At 35.5% G+C, this 13,376-nt stretch overlaps 1 long non-coding RNA gene across 1 annotated transcript; it reads right to left on the reverse strand.

Moving 5' to 3' along the window:
- Nucleotides 1-1,095: 1,095 nt before the first annotated feature.
- LOC122491493 lies at nt 1,096-13,355 on the reverse strand. Its single transcript, XR_006299367.1, has 3 exons — nt 13,249-13,355; nt 9,919-10,003; nt 1,096-1,397 (listed from the first exon to the last, which is right to left on the reverse strand). It is a non-coding gene; the product is annotated as an uncharacterized LOC122491493 (long non-coding RNA).
- Between the last annotated feature and the right edge of the window lie 21 nt (nt 13,356-13,376).

The raw sequence follows: 13,376 nt of genomic DNA on the forward strand, positions 1-13,376 counted from the left end.
GGTCCAGGATCCAAGCTGTCAGCACAGAGCCCTATGCAGGGCTCGAACTCACAAATGGTGAGATCATGACCTGAGCTGAAATTGGACACTTAACTGACTGAGCCACCCAGGTACCCCATCAATGACAAATATTCTAAAATAATAAAAATTTAAAAAGAAAACACTTACGTTGTGTATATTATGTGCCATGCATTATGCTAGTGTTTTGTGTGTATTAATGCATTAATGTGTGTTTTAATGTGTGTATTATAAAATAGCATTATTAGCATCACCTATTTATGATTTATGAGCTGAAGTGAAGAGTTTAAGTCACCCGTTTCTATCACATTCCTAGATAATTAGTTTCTGAGGAAAATGTCCACCATTAAACATAAGATTACTGAATCTCCACTCCATTTCCTCCAGTCGTTCACCTTGGCAAACATAGTTCCTGCCCATAATAGTTCCATCTCAGAGTGGATCTCTCTTCTTTTGGAAAAAAAATGATTGCTAAAGGTTGAATTTTACTTACTTATTTTTAACATATAAAAATTTCAATTATAAACAAAAACAGAGAATAGTATAATGAATTCCCATGAGTCCATCATTAAGTCTTAGCAAATATATATCTCATTTAGCATGTTTTTGAGGTTCATCCATGTTGTAAAATGTATCAGCAATCCATTATTTTTTTTGTTGATGAATGATATTCCATCGTATAGATATAACACATTTGTATATCCATTCAACAACAAGGAGATTTAGATTGTTATCAGATTTTGGGAATTATGAACAACGGGACTATGAATAGTTGTGCATATATCTCTGAATGGATGAATGTTCGCATTTCTCTTGGGTAGATTCCTAGGAGTGAAATTGCTGGGTTGTATTTAAGATTATGTTAAACTTTCTTTTAAAGAAAATGCCAAACTGTTTTCCAAAGTAGCTGTATCATTTAATAGTTCCACCAGTAATCTCCAATTGCTATATGAGAGTTCTAATTTCTCCATATTCCTTCACATGACCATTTATATATCTTTGGTGAAATGCTTATTCAAACCTTTTAATTCTAATTAAATTAAATTCTAAGATTTTTAATTGGAATGTTTTTCTTCGTTTTGAGATGTGTTTATTAGATATTCCAGATGCAAGTTCTTAACCAGATATACATTTCCTTCTGTCTGAAGAATGGCCTTTAACATATCCTATAGTGAAAGTCTGTTGTTGATGTATTCTTTCAGCTTTTATATGTGCAAAAGCATTTATCCTCAGAATGGTCTTCTGAACTTTCCAATGTATACGTGTTGATGTTTTGGGGCTTCTCTTCTTCTTAAGCCCTGATGATTCCCCACTGTCTTTCTTCTGCATCTCTGCATCTTCCCATGGATAAGTGGCAAGTCACAATCAAAGCTCCAAGACTCATTTGAAAAACACAAATAATAGGTATCAGAAGAGACTAGTTATTACACCAAGATAAGGGCACAAAGCTTAGATGCAAAAATATTGCTACAGTTTTACTAAAAAGAATATTTCAAATAAACACATACATCAATAATGATATGAGTATATAAAAAGTTAAAAACACACACAAAGATTAATCTTTTCCTTCTTTTTATCACCTATAAGTTTTTTTCTTCATTTAATTTACTTTTATATGTTGTGTGTTTGCATACACAGATAAGAAACGTAAAGCCTTTACCCTTACTTTTAATGGATAATTAAATCAGACAATATATATGTAATACAGAAATAACATGTTATAGTTTTTTACATGTGCACATGTGCAAGTAGGGGAGGGAGCAGACAGAGGGAGAGAGAGAATCCCAAGCAGGCTCTGTACTGCCAGAACGGAGTCCCATGTGGGGCTCAAACTCACGAACCACAAGATCATGACCTGAGTAGAAACCAACAGCCTGACGCTCAACTGACTGAACCACTTAGGCACCCTCAGAATTTAACATCTTAAACTGTAACAATACTTTGCTAGACCACGTACAGTCCAATGAGATAATTTACATTCGTTTGTTCATATTCAGACTTTGAAATCCAATGAATACTTTATACTTAACAGCATATCTCAACCTAGATGCTAAATTTTCATCATAAATACTTAATATGCTTTTAGAGTTCATAAAATTTAATTCAAAAAGTAGACCAAAGGGGTGCCTGGGTAGCTCAGTCGGTTAAGCATGCGACTTTGGCTCAGGTCATGATCTCAAGTTTCAGGCGTTCAAGCCTTGTGTGCTGTCAGCACAGAGCCTGGAGCCTGCTTTGGATTATGTATCTACCTCTCTCTGCCTCTCCCCCACTTGTGCTCTGTCTCTGTCTCTCAAAAATAAATAAATGTTAAAAAAATTTAAAAAGTAGACCCAAGCTGTTCTAAATATTAAAAAAGTTACCAGTAACTGGATTATCTGTTTTTAAATTTAAATTAAAATTTAATAAAATTAAAAATTCAGTAACTCAGTGGACTAGCCACATATCATGTACTTGACAGCCATGATGGGTAGTGGCTACTATATTGAACAAAACAGCTCTAGAGAGCTAAGGAACAAAGTTGTTTTCAATTTTGTACTGTGTCCGTACATAACTTAGCCAAATAAATAAACCGTTTTCCTGTTTTAAAGCCAAATAGTAACAGAAGTTTGTAGAGATCAAGGATGCATCCCTAAAGGATGAATGTGGAGGCAAAACAGTTATCTTAATAGTATATTCTTGTAACCTAGAACAAAATTCCCAGGAATAGCATTCCAAAAACACATTCTAAAAGTGCTGTATCACATACAACTTCATTGGAAGTAAGCTTGTGTACTCAGTAAAACTATACAGCTTAATGAAAAGAGTAATCTCAGAGTGTTGATGAAGATATCAACTACCTAAGTTTGAATAGAATAATTTTATAAAATATGGGTAGAAAAATCAATATAAATTAATATTTTACATATTTGATTTCAAATACATATATATGAATCTCAAAAATAGATACTGTAAGTATAGAATATATACATATAAATATGTGATTATATCAAATATATTTCATATAGGTTATTTACATCTATGTTCCTAATTAGCATAGTCTATAGCTTTGTTTATAGAATTTATTCTTGAGGCGCCTGGGCGGCTCAGTTGGTTGAGCGTCCAACTTCAGCTCACGTCATGATCTCACAGCTCATGAGTTCTAGCCCTGCGTCAGGCTCTGTGCTTTGACAGTGAAGAGCCTGGAGCCTGTTTCTGATTCTGTGTCTCCCTCTCCCTCTGCCCCTGTCCCACTTGTGTGCTGTTCTCTGCCTCTCTCAAAAATAAATAAACATTAATTTTAAAAAACTTATGGTGTTTATTCTTGCCTGGGTTTAGTACTGGTGTTATGGACTTCAAATATAAGAAGTGAAGTTCAAGTGAAAACCATTCCTTCTTTTATTGAAATGGGCATATAACAGCATTGCCTTGAATTCCATATAGCACAGAATTGTCTTGAATTCCATAATATATCTTATGTTTTTATGTAGTTTTTAGTTTATTCAGGTTCTGCAGTTATTGATTTTAGTAAATTATGGTAATTGTATTTTCTTAGAAATTTTCCTTTCTCTCAATTGCCATTTTAAAAAAATACTCTATAACTTTTTGATTGCCAGCATGAATTTAGTAATGTCTTATTTCTTATGAACTTTTCCCCAGGGCAATGATTAGAGCTTCAGAAATCCTGGAAAAGAAAAACCCTATTTACCAGACAAGATGGATCAAGTTCCAAAATAAATAAGCAAAGAGAGAAAACCCACTTTGAAGAGTGTGTTATATTCAGGTGCAGGGAGATGCACCTTCTTCCTAGTTTTTAAAGGAAATAAAAGTGTGAAAAAGAAGAGGGAAACCATTGTCCACTATCCTGAGGTTAGGTAGGGTAGACAGAGTACCAGAGAAGGGGGTTTTCTGTTTTCAGTTCAGGGCAAACTGAAACTCAAAGGAGTCATGTCCCAGAGTGAACAAACTGGATAGGGAGAAAGTTAAGAGGTAACTTTTCCCAGAGGAAAAAACTAAATCTCAGAAAACAGAGGACAAAGCACTGTTACACAGGGTTCAGCCACCCAGAGTCAAGACCTGGGACCTTTATCTCCTAAAGTCCAAGCCGTGTTGAAGGAAGTCATGGAAAATTCACAGTGTGGTTTCTTGGGAGTTTTTAGGAAAGGAGGTGGTGTAATGGAAGAAGTACCAAAAACACACCTCATTTGCCCACACACAGCATGAAGAGTTGGAGACTCTGTTTATCCACACCATGTTTCCAGATTAAAATCCCCAGGAGGAATCACCTTCGAAACTCAACTTACCCAAGTCAATAGTAAAGGTCTGTCTGATTCCCTGAAGTGTGCTTGGTACCTTCATCCAAACCACAGTCTGGAAATTTCTGTCATGACATAATAATAATATTTCAATATTGAATACATACTGTGCACTAATACTGAATTGGGCACATCGCATATGTTGGCCTTGCTATCATCCAGTTTAAAAGATGAGGAAAACTGAGGTTCAGGGGCAAAGTGATTGGATCACAGATATAAGAATAAGCAGTATAACTGGAATTAGAACTTCAGAGTTCTCGCACTATAGAGCTCAAATAGAGGAAGGACTCTTATTCAGATTCCTGACTTAGGGTCTTCTCAAGTAAATCCCTGCAATCTGTTTAATTCATAATGCTACCAAGAGACAAAGTGCTCCCCTCAACCTCTGAATCTGCTAAGGCCCCAAAGTTTTTCTTACACTATTCCTTACTATAATCCTCACCTCCCTGGTAGGACTAGCTTCTCTTCTTGAGTTCAGAAAACTTTCTTGGACTAGCTTCTCTTCTCTAGAGTTCAGGAAACCTTCTCTAAAGTCCCAGAACAACCTCTGAAACAACCCCCTTTTTTTCTTCTTCCTTCTCTGGGGTCTCAGTCCTGATTCCTTGCTGTCCCTACACTCATGCCCATCTCTGCTCTCTCAGAATTCAGTGTCATGAGGACTTGGAGAGGACATGAGGGTTATAATCTGCATTTTTCCACTCCAGACAAGCCCCAAAATCCTCCATTCACTGACCATAATCCTCCCACTTCTCCCACTCTTGTATCTGGTTCAGGAACCAACAATTCAAATTGAGGAAGCAGCAGCAGCAACTACTAAAGCAACCAAACCAGACTCTTCCATCCAAGAATGTGCACATCTCAACCACAAAGTCAATCAGTCTTCATTATTTTTTTTCCTGCAGCTTCAGATTTCTGTAGCTCCTTTCCACATCAGCCCTTAGGCCCTTTCAACTGGGCATGGGACTCTCATCACTGAGATATCCAAATGTAAAATCCTTAGTTGGAGAAGCTAGTGGCCTCAGTGTCTTGCTTTGTACTCTGATACCTATGACATAGCCTAAATCATGAAAGTGTACAGTTTTCCTGATGAGGGTGAGACATCCTGCCATTCTTTTCATTGTCTATGTAAGTATCCCTCACCAACAAGATCCCAGCTAGAAGAAAAGAGTTCCTCTCTCCACATCTGTGCTGGTCCAGCTGTAGGTCTATCTCCTGGACAAATCAGGTCGAATATGACAAGCTGGGGCTTTGCAGTCTAAGAGATTGCCTGGAATTCTAGAATAACTCCAATGTGGTGGAGTTTGGATTTCTCTGATCAAAGTACAAAGAAATACCAGATCATATAGAAAAAGGTTCTTGTCTCTTATACATGCCTCTTTTCTTTCCTTTGTATGCTTCTAAACCCAAATGTATGGGTCAGTGTCACTTTGATTCCCACAGAAGTGTAAAAATTAGAGATGCTTTAACAAGTATAGCTCAGTACTACACATCAGCCCCACAACTCTCCCAGGAGATAGGCCTTCCTAATTCCTTAGATGGCCAAAGAGACTCCAAAATTCCCTCTTCTCAAAACTATATTAAACTTTTAATTAGTTAATTTTTAATTTTGTTTTTATTTTTTATTTTATTTTTTTTTTAGGATTTTAAAAGTTTTTATTTAAATTCCAGTTAGTCAACAATGCAATATTTGTTTCAGGTGTACAATATAGTAATTCAACAAAATATACAACACGTTGTGCTCATTAAAACAAATGTACTCCTCAATCCCTATCACCTATTTAACCCATCCTCCTACCCATCTCCCCTCTGATAACCATCAGTTTGTTCTCTATAGTTAGAAGTCTGTTTCTTGGTTTGCCTCTCTCTTTTTTATCCTTTTGCTTGTTTGTTTTGTTTCTTAAATTCCACATATGAGTGAAATCATATGGTACCTATCTTTCTCTGACTGACTTATTTTGCTCTAGTTCTATCCACATCGATGAAATGGCAAGACTTCATTCTTTTTGATGGCTGAGGAATATTCCATTATATAATAAACAAACAAAGAAACAAACAAACACCATATCTTCTTTTTCCATTCATCAGTCAATGAACACTTGGGCCGTGTCCATAATTTGGCTATTATATATAATGCTGCCAAAAACACTGGGGTGCATGTATCCCTTTGAATTAGTATTTGTATTCTTTTAGTAAATACTTAATAGTGCAATTGCTGAATTGTAGGGCAGTTCTATTTTTAACTTTTTGAGGAAGCTCCATACCGTTTTCCAGAGTGACTGTACCAGTTTGCATTCCCACCAACAGTGCAAGAGAGTTCCCCTTTCTCCGCATCCTTGCCAACACTTGTTGTTTCTTGTGTTGTTGATTTTAGCCATTCTATCAGGTGTGAGGTGAAATTTCATTGTAGTTTTGATTTGTATTTTCCTGATGATCCATAATGTTGAGCATCTTTTCATGTGCCTGTTGGCCCTCTGGATGTCTTCTTTGGAGAAATGTCTGTTCAGGTCTTCTGCCCATTTTTAAATCGAATTATTGGGGGGTGGGGTATTGAGTTTTATAAGTTCTTTATATATTTTGAGTATTAATACTTTATCTAATCATTAGCAAATATCTTCTCCCATTCAATGGGTTGACTTTTAGTTTTGTTGATTGTTTCCTTTGCTGTGCAGAAGCTTTTTATTTTGATGAAGTCCCAATAGTTTATTTTTGCTTTTGTTTCCCTTGCATTGAGAGATATATCTAGAAAGAAGTTGCAATGCCAGTGTCAAAGAGATTATTACCTGTGTTCTCCACCAAAAAATTGCTAGAACTGATACACAAATTCATTAAAGTGCAGGGTACAATATCAATGTACAGAAATCTGTTGCATTTCTATACACCAATAATGAAGCAGCAGAAAAATTAAGAAAACAATCCCATTTACAATTGTACAAAAAATAATAAAATACCTAGTAATAAGCCTAACCAAAGAGGTGAAAGACCCATGTTCTGAAAACATTGATGAAAGAAGTTGAATATGACACCAAGAAATGGAAAGACATTCCATACTTGTGGATTGGAAGAACAACTATTGTTAAAATGTCTATACTACCCAAAGCAATCTACACATTTAGTACAATCCCTATCATATCACCAACTGCATTTTTCACAGAGCTGGAACAAACAATTTTAAAATTAGTATGGAACCACAGAAGACCCCAAATAACCAAAGCAAACTTGAAAAAGAAAAGCAAGCTGGAGCATCACAATTCCAGACTTCAATATTACAAAGCTGTAATGATCAAGACAGTATAGTACTGACACAAAAATAGATACATAGAATAGAAAACCCAGAAATGAACCACAACTATATGATCAACTAATCTTCATCAAAGCAGGAAAGAATATCCAATGGGAAAAAGAGTCTCTTCAAGTGGTTCTGGAAACCTGGACAGCAACACACAGAAGAATGAAACTGGACCACTTTCTTACATCATACACAAAAATATATTCAAATGGATTAAAGACCTAAATGTGAGCCATGAAACCATAAAAATCCTAGAGGAGTATACTTCAAGTTTTTATTTTAATTCCAGTTAGGGGCACCTGGGTGGCGCAGTCGGTTAAGCGTCCGACATCAGCCAGGTCACGATCTCGCGGTCCGTGAGTTCGAGCCCCGCGTCAGGCTCTGGGCTGATGGCTCGGAGCCTGGAGCCTGTTTCCAATTCTGTGTCTCCCTCTCTCTCTGCCCCTCCCCCGTTCATGCTCTGTCTCTCTCTGTCCCAAAAATAAATAAAAAACGTTAATTCCAGTTAGTTAACATATAGTGTCATATTAGTTTCAGGTGTACAATATAGCAATTTAACAGCTCCATACATCATCCTGTGTTCATCACAACAAGCGCCTTAATCTTCATCACCTATTTAATCCACCCCCATACCTACCTCCCTTCTGGTAATCATCAGTTTGTTCTATATAATTAAGAATCTGTTCCTTGCTTTGACTCTCTCTCTCTCTCTTTCTTCCCTTTGCCTGTTTTTTTTCTTAAATTCCACATATGAGTGAAGCTATATGGTATTTGTTTTTCTCTGACTTATTTCACTTAGCATAATACTCTTTAGCTCCATACACGTTGTTTCAAATGGCAAGACTTTATTCTTTTTTATGGCTGAGTAATATTCCTACCTTAGGCTTTTTTTTTTTTTTTAAAGGGTCAGCAGCAGGGCTGGGTTGGTCATTAAGCTTTAATGGGAACAGTATATAAACTTATATTTTACTACCAGTATTTAGGGCCTAGGGTTTTCTAATAGATATATTCAGTCAAAATTTAAGGGGAAATCACAATCACCATTAGTTTTAATATATGAATCCATAAGCACTAAGAAACGTATGAACTGGCATAGAAAGAAATACAACAGATTTTGAAGATGAGATGATTATCTAGGAAAATTGACAAAATCAACTGTCAGGCTTTTAGAATTACTGTTCAGCAAGTTTTCCAGTACATGATCAACCTACAAAATTAATAGCATGTCCCCAAAACCAATAATAAAACAAAACATAATAAAATAAATACCTCTCAATGAAAAATATGTAAGGATCTAGGAATCGAATAAAGGATATAGGAGATGTTGTGGATAAAAGGCTTTTGAGGCCATAAAATAATAAATTTGAGAGGATTTAAGTCATAAATTCTGTTCTCCAAACTCACTGGAATGAAAATAAAAATCAATAGCAAAAGAAAATTCAGAAAATTCTCAAAATTCCCAAATACATGAATATTAAAAAGTACACTCCTAAATAACCAATAGATAAAGACAAACTCACAAGGAAAATTAGGAAATACCCAGAGACAAATGAAAACAAAAACAAAACATGCCAAAACATATGAGAGGAAGTTAAATCAGTACTTAGAAGGAAATTTATAGCTACAAAATCCTATGTTTAAAAAATGGTATCTCAAATTAATAAACTTTTTTTAAATAGGAAGGAAGCTTGAATAAATATATTAATATCTGTCAAGTTATACTTTAAGGCAAAACACTTGGTTAAAAGTAAAAATATATTAGACAAGGACAAAAGGAACAATTAACCTGAAAAATAGAATAATTCTGCATTTGTATCTATTTAACAACGTATTCCCAAGACATATAAAGAAAAGTTAACATAATTCTGGGGGAAACTTAAACACATAATCATAATGGAACATTTTAATATAATACTCAACAATTGCCGAGTCAAATAGATTAAAATTCAGTATGAATAGAGAAGGTTTCTAACCACACAGTGAATAACCTTGACTTAAAAGAAGTAGATTTCTTCATCCAAATGATAGAGAATACACATTATTTTCAAGCACATAATTATCATGTACTAGACCACAAAGTGTATCTTAAACTTAAATGAACCAATAACATATAAGCAGCATTTTTTAAGTCATAAGGCAATTTGACTAGAAGAAACTTCAACTTCTCTCTCCATTTAGAAATAAAGAGTACATTTCTAAGTAATTAATAAATCATGGAAGAAATTATGCTAATAAGCTGGTAAATAATAATAATAATGATAATAATAATAATAATAATAATAATAACAACTAGGTCAATATTTACTGGGGAAACTAACAGACACTAGCAGTAGCAGGTTTGCAGGTCTTTGTTACCCACCACATCCTGGATCACTGCAGAGGGATCTTGCAGAGCAAGACTGCAGACCTGGGAGAGAAACACTGGCCCTTAGGCTGTGACATTTTTTGCCTTTTTTTTTTTTTACTTTTGATTTTTTTAATAGTTTTTATTTTTTAGAGCAGTTTTAGGTTCATAGCAAAATCAAGCAAAAGGTACAGAGATTTACCATATACTCCCTGCTCCCTCATATATATAGCCTCCCCCATTATCGGGAGGGGTAGGTACATTTGTTACAATTGATGAACCTACATTGACATACCATCACCTAAAGTCATAGTTTACATTAAGGTTTACTCTCGGTGGTGTACATTACATGGATTTTGACAAATGTATAATGACATGTATCCATCATTATAGTATCTTATAGGATAATTTCACTGCCCTAAAAATTCTCTGTGTTCGATTTATCCCTCTGTCTCCCCTAACCTCTAGCAACCACTGATCCCTTTACTGTCTCCATAGATTTACCCTCAAACCAATAAATTTATACCTTCAGAAACTAGAAAAAGAAAAGCAAACTAAGTCCAAGGTAAGCAGAAGGAAGAATATAAAGACTAGAGCAGAAATAAATCAAATAAAGAAAAGAAAAACAATACAGCAAGTCAATAAAATCAAAAGCTAGCTCTTTCTCAGTCTGACTTACTTCATTTAGCATAATACCCTTTAGACCCATCCATGTTGGCACAAAAGACAAATACCATATATTTCATTTATCAGTGGAATCTAAAAACAAAACAAATAAACAAACCAAAAGCAAATAAGACATATAAATATAGAGAATAAATTGATGGCTGCCAGAGGGAAGGAACCTTAAGAGACAGGCAAAATGGGAGAAGGGAAGGGAAACACAGGATTCCAGTTATGGAATAACTAAATGACAGGAATAAAAGGGACAGCATGGGGAATATAGTCACTAGTACTGTAATAGCAATGTACAGTGACAAATTGTAGCTTCACTTGAGCATAGAGATGTAACATACAGAGATGTTGAATCACTATGTTTTATATCTAAAATTAATGTAATATTGTTTGTCAAATATCCTCAAAAAAATTTTTTTTAACGTTTATTTATTTTTGAGACAGAGAGAGACAGAGCATGAACGGGGGAGGGTCAGAGAGAGAGGGAGACACAGAATCTGAAACAGGCTCCAGTCTCTGAGCAGTCAGCACAGAGCCCGACGCGGGGCTTGAACTCACAGACCGCGAGATCATGACCTGAGCCGAAGTTGGATGCTTAACCGACTGAGCCACCCAGGCGCCCCAAAAGATTTTTTTAAATAATTGAAAGGGAAAAAAATCTAGTTCTTTGAAAAGATAAAAAAATGATAAATCTTTAGATAGATTGACCAAAACCAAAAGAAAATAAATAAAAAAGAAGACTCAAATTACTAGAATCATAAGTGAAAGATTATACCACTACCAACCTTACAAAAATAAAAAGCATTGTAAAGGAATACTATACAAATTACAAAATTATGCAATTATTCATAACAAATTAGATAATTTAGATGAAATGGAAAATTTCCTAGGAAGACACAAAATACAAAATTTGACTAAACAAGAAATAGAAATGTGAATAGAGCTTTAACACCATAAAGAGATTGAGTTAATAATCAAAAACTTCCCACAAAGAAAAGTCCAGGCGTAGATGGCTTCACTACTAAATTCTGCCAAACATTTAAAGAATTAACAACAATCTTTCACAAACTCTCCCCAAAAAAACAAGAAGAGAACACTTTCTAACTCATTCTATAAGACCACATTACTCTGATACCAGAATGGAACAAAGACATCATGAAAAAATTACAAAGTAATATCCCTTATGAATATAGATGCAAAAATCCTCCACAAAATACTAGAATACCAAATCCAGCAACATATAAAAAGTATTATATACCAGACCAAATAGGGTTCATCTAGGAATGCAAAGTTGGTTCAACATAAAAAAAAATCTGTGTACTATACCATATTAGTAGAATAAAGGACAAAGTCACATGATCATTTTAATAGACACAGAAAAGCATTTGACAAAATTCCTTACACTTTCATGAAAAAGAGACTCAACAAATTGGGATAAACTTTCCAACTTCTTCAACTTGATAAAGGTCATCTACAAAATGCCCACAGGTAACATCATAATGGCAAAAGACTGACTGCTTCTCCCCTAAGATCAAAAACAAGAGGGGTACCTGGATGATTCAGTTAGTTAGGCATCTGACTTCGACTCTGGTCATGATCTTACGGTTGGTGGGTTCAAGCCTCACGTCAGGGTCTGGGTTGACAGCGCAGAGCCTAGACTGTCTCTCTGACCCTTCCCTACTGACTCTCTCTCTCTCTCTCTCTCTCTCTCTCTCTTTCTTTCCCAAAAATAAATAAACATTAAAAAAAGAAAACAGGAAACAAATTTGGGATGGCCACATTCATCACTCTTATTTAGCACAGTGTTTAAAGTTTTAGGCAGTGCAGTCAGGCAAGAAAAGGAAATAAAAGGCATCTGAATTAGAAAGGAAGAAGTAAAAATATCTCTGTTCACAGATGGCATGATCTTGTATATAGAAAATCCTAAGGAATCCATAAGAAAACTATTAGAACTAATCAACAAGTTACACAAAGTTTCAGGACACAAGATCAATATGTAAAATTTTTATAATTTTCAACTGCTCGTTGTTCACCCCTAAATAAGTTTACCTATGTGGACATATGTGCATGGAAAAATCCAGGGAAAGGCGAATTCTGTATCTGTCTTCGGTCCATATATTCAAATAACAGCATTGGTGAACACTTGGTATGTTCTGGGCATCATTTGTGTGCTCTACATATATTAATGCATTAATGTGTAAGCTTACTAACACATAGTCACACCAAGTATTTTCTTCCCCATTTCACAATTGAGAAAACTGAGGGAGAGAGTGGTTAAGTAATTCGGCCACATACGTAAATTAGTGAAGCCAGGATTATATATTTACTTTCCTTAAAAGATAGCTAAAAGGGTTTCTTTGAAGAGGAAGTAAAGAAGAGCCCCAGACTCAGAGTGAGAAGAACTGAGTCTTTCCACCAGCCAGCTGTGTGACCTTGGATGGACAATTTACTTTTCTAAACCTCTGTCTCTTTGTGTAAAAAGAGGAAGTTGGACAAAGTAAAAGCAAAGCACCCACCACCGCAGATTCTCTCACACTGGACTTAATTAACACTGTGCCTGATTTCTGATTTACAAACCCTCCCTTTCCCGGCCGTGGGGGAAAGAAGAGGGCCAGGAGAGGACAGCCACTTACTTGTCATGACAAGAAATAGGAGAAACAGAAACAGGACCGCATGTCACTTGCACAAGTTGCTGCTTCAGCCAGTGATGGGTTTAGGTGAAAAGCATGGTTATAATTAGAGCAGCAGCCTGGCCTGAATG

The sequence above is a fragment of the Prionailurus bengalensis genome, chromosome C2 (assembly GCF_016509475.1).
Source record: "Prionailurus bengalensis isolate Pbe53 chromosome C2, Fcat_Pben_1.1_paternal_pri, whole genome shotgun sequence".
Classification (NCBI taxonomy): Eukaryota; Metazoa; Chordata; class Mammalia; order Carnivora; family Felidae; genus Prionailurus; species Prionailurus bengalensis.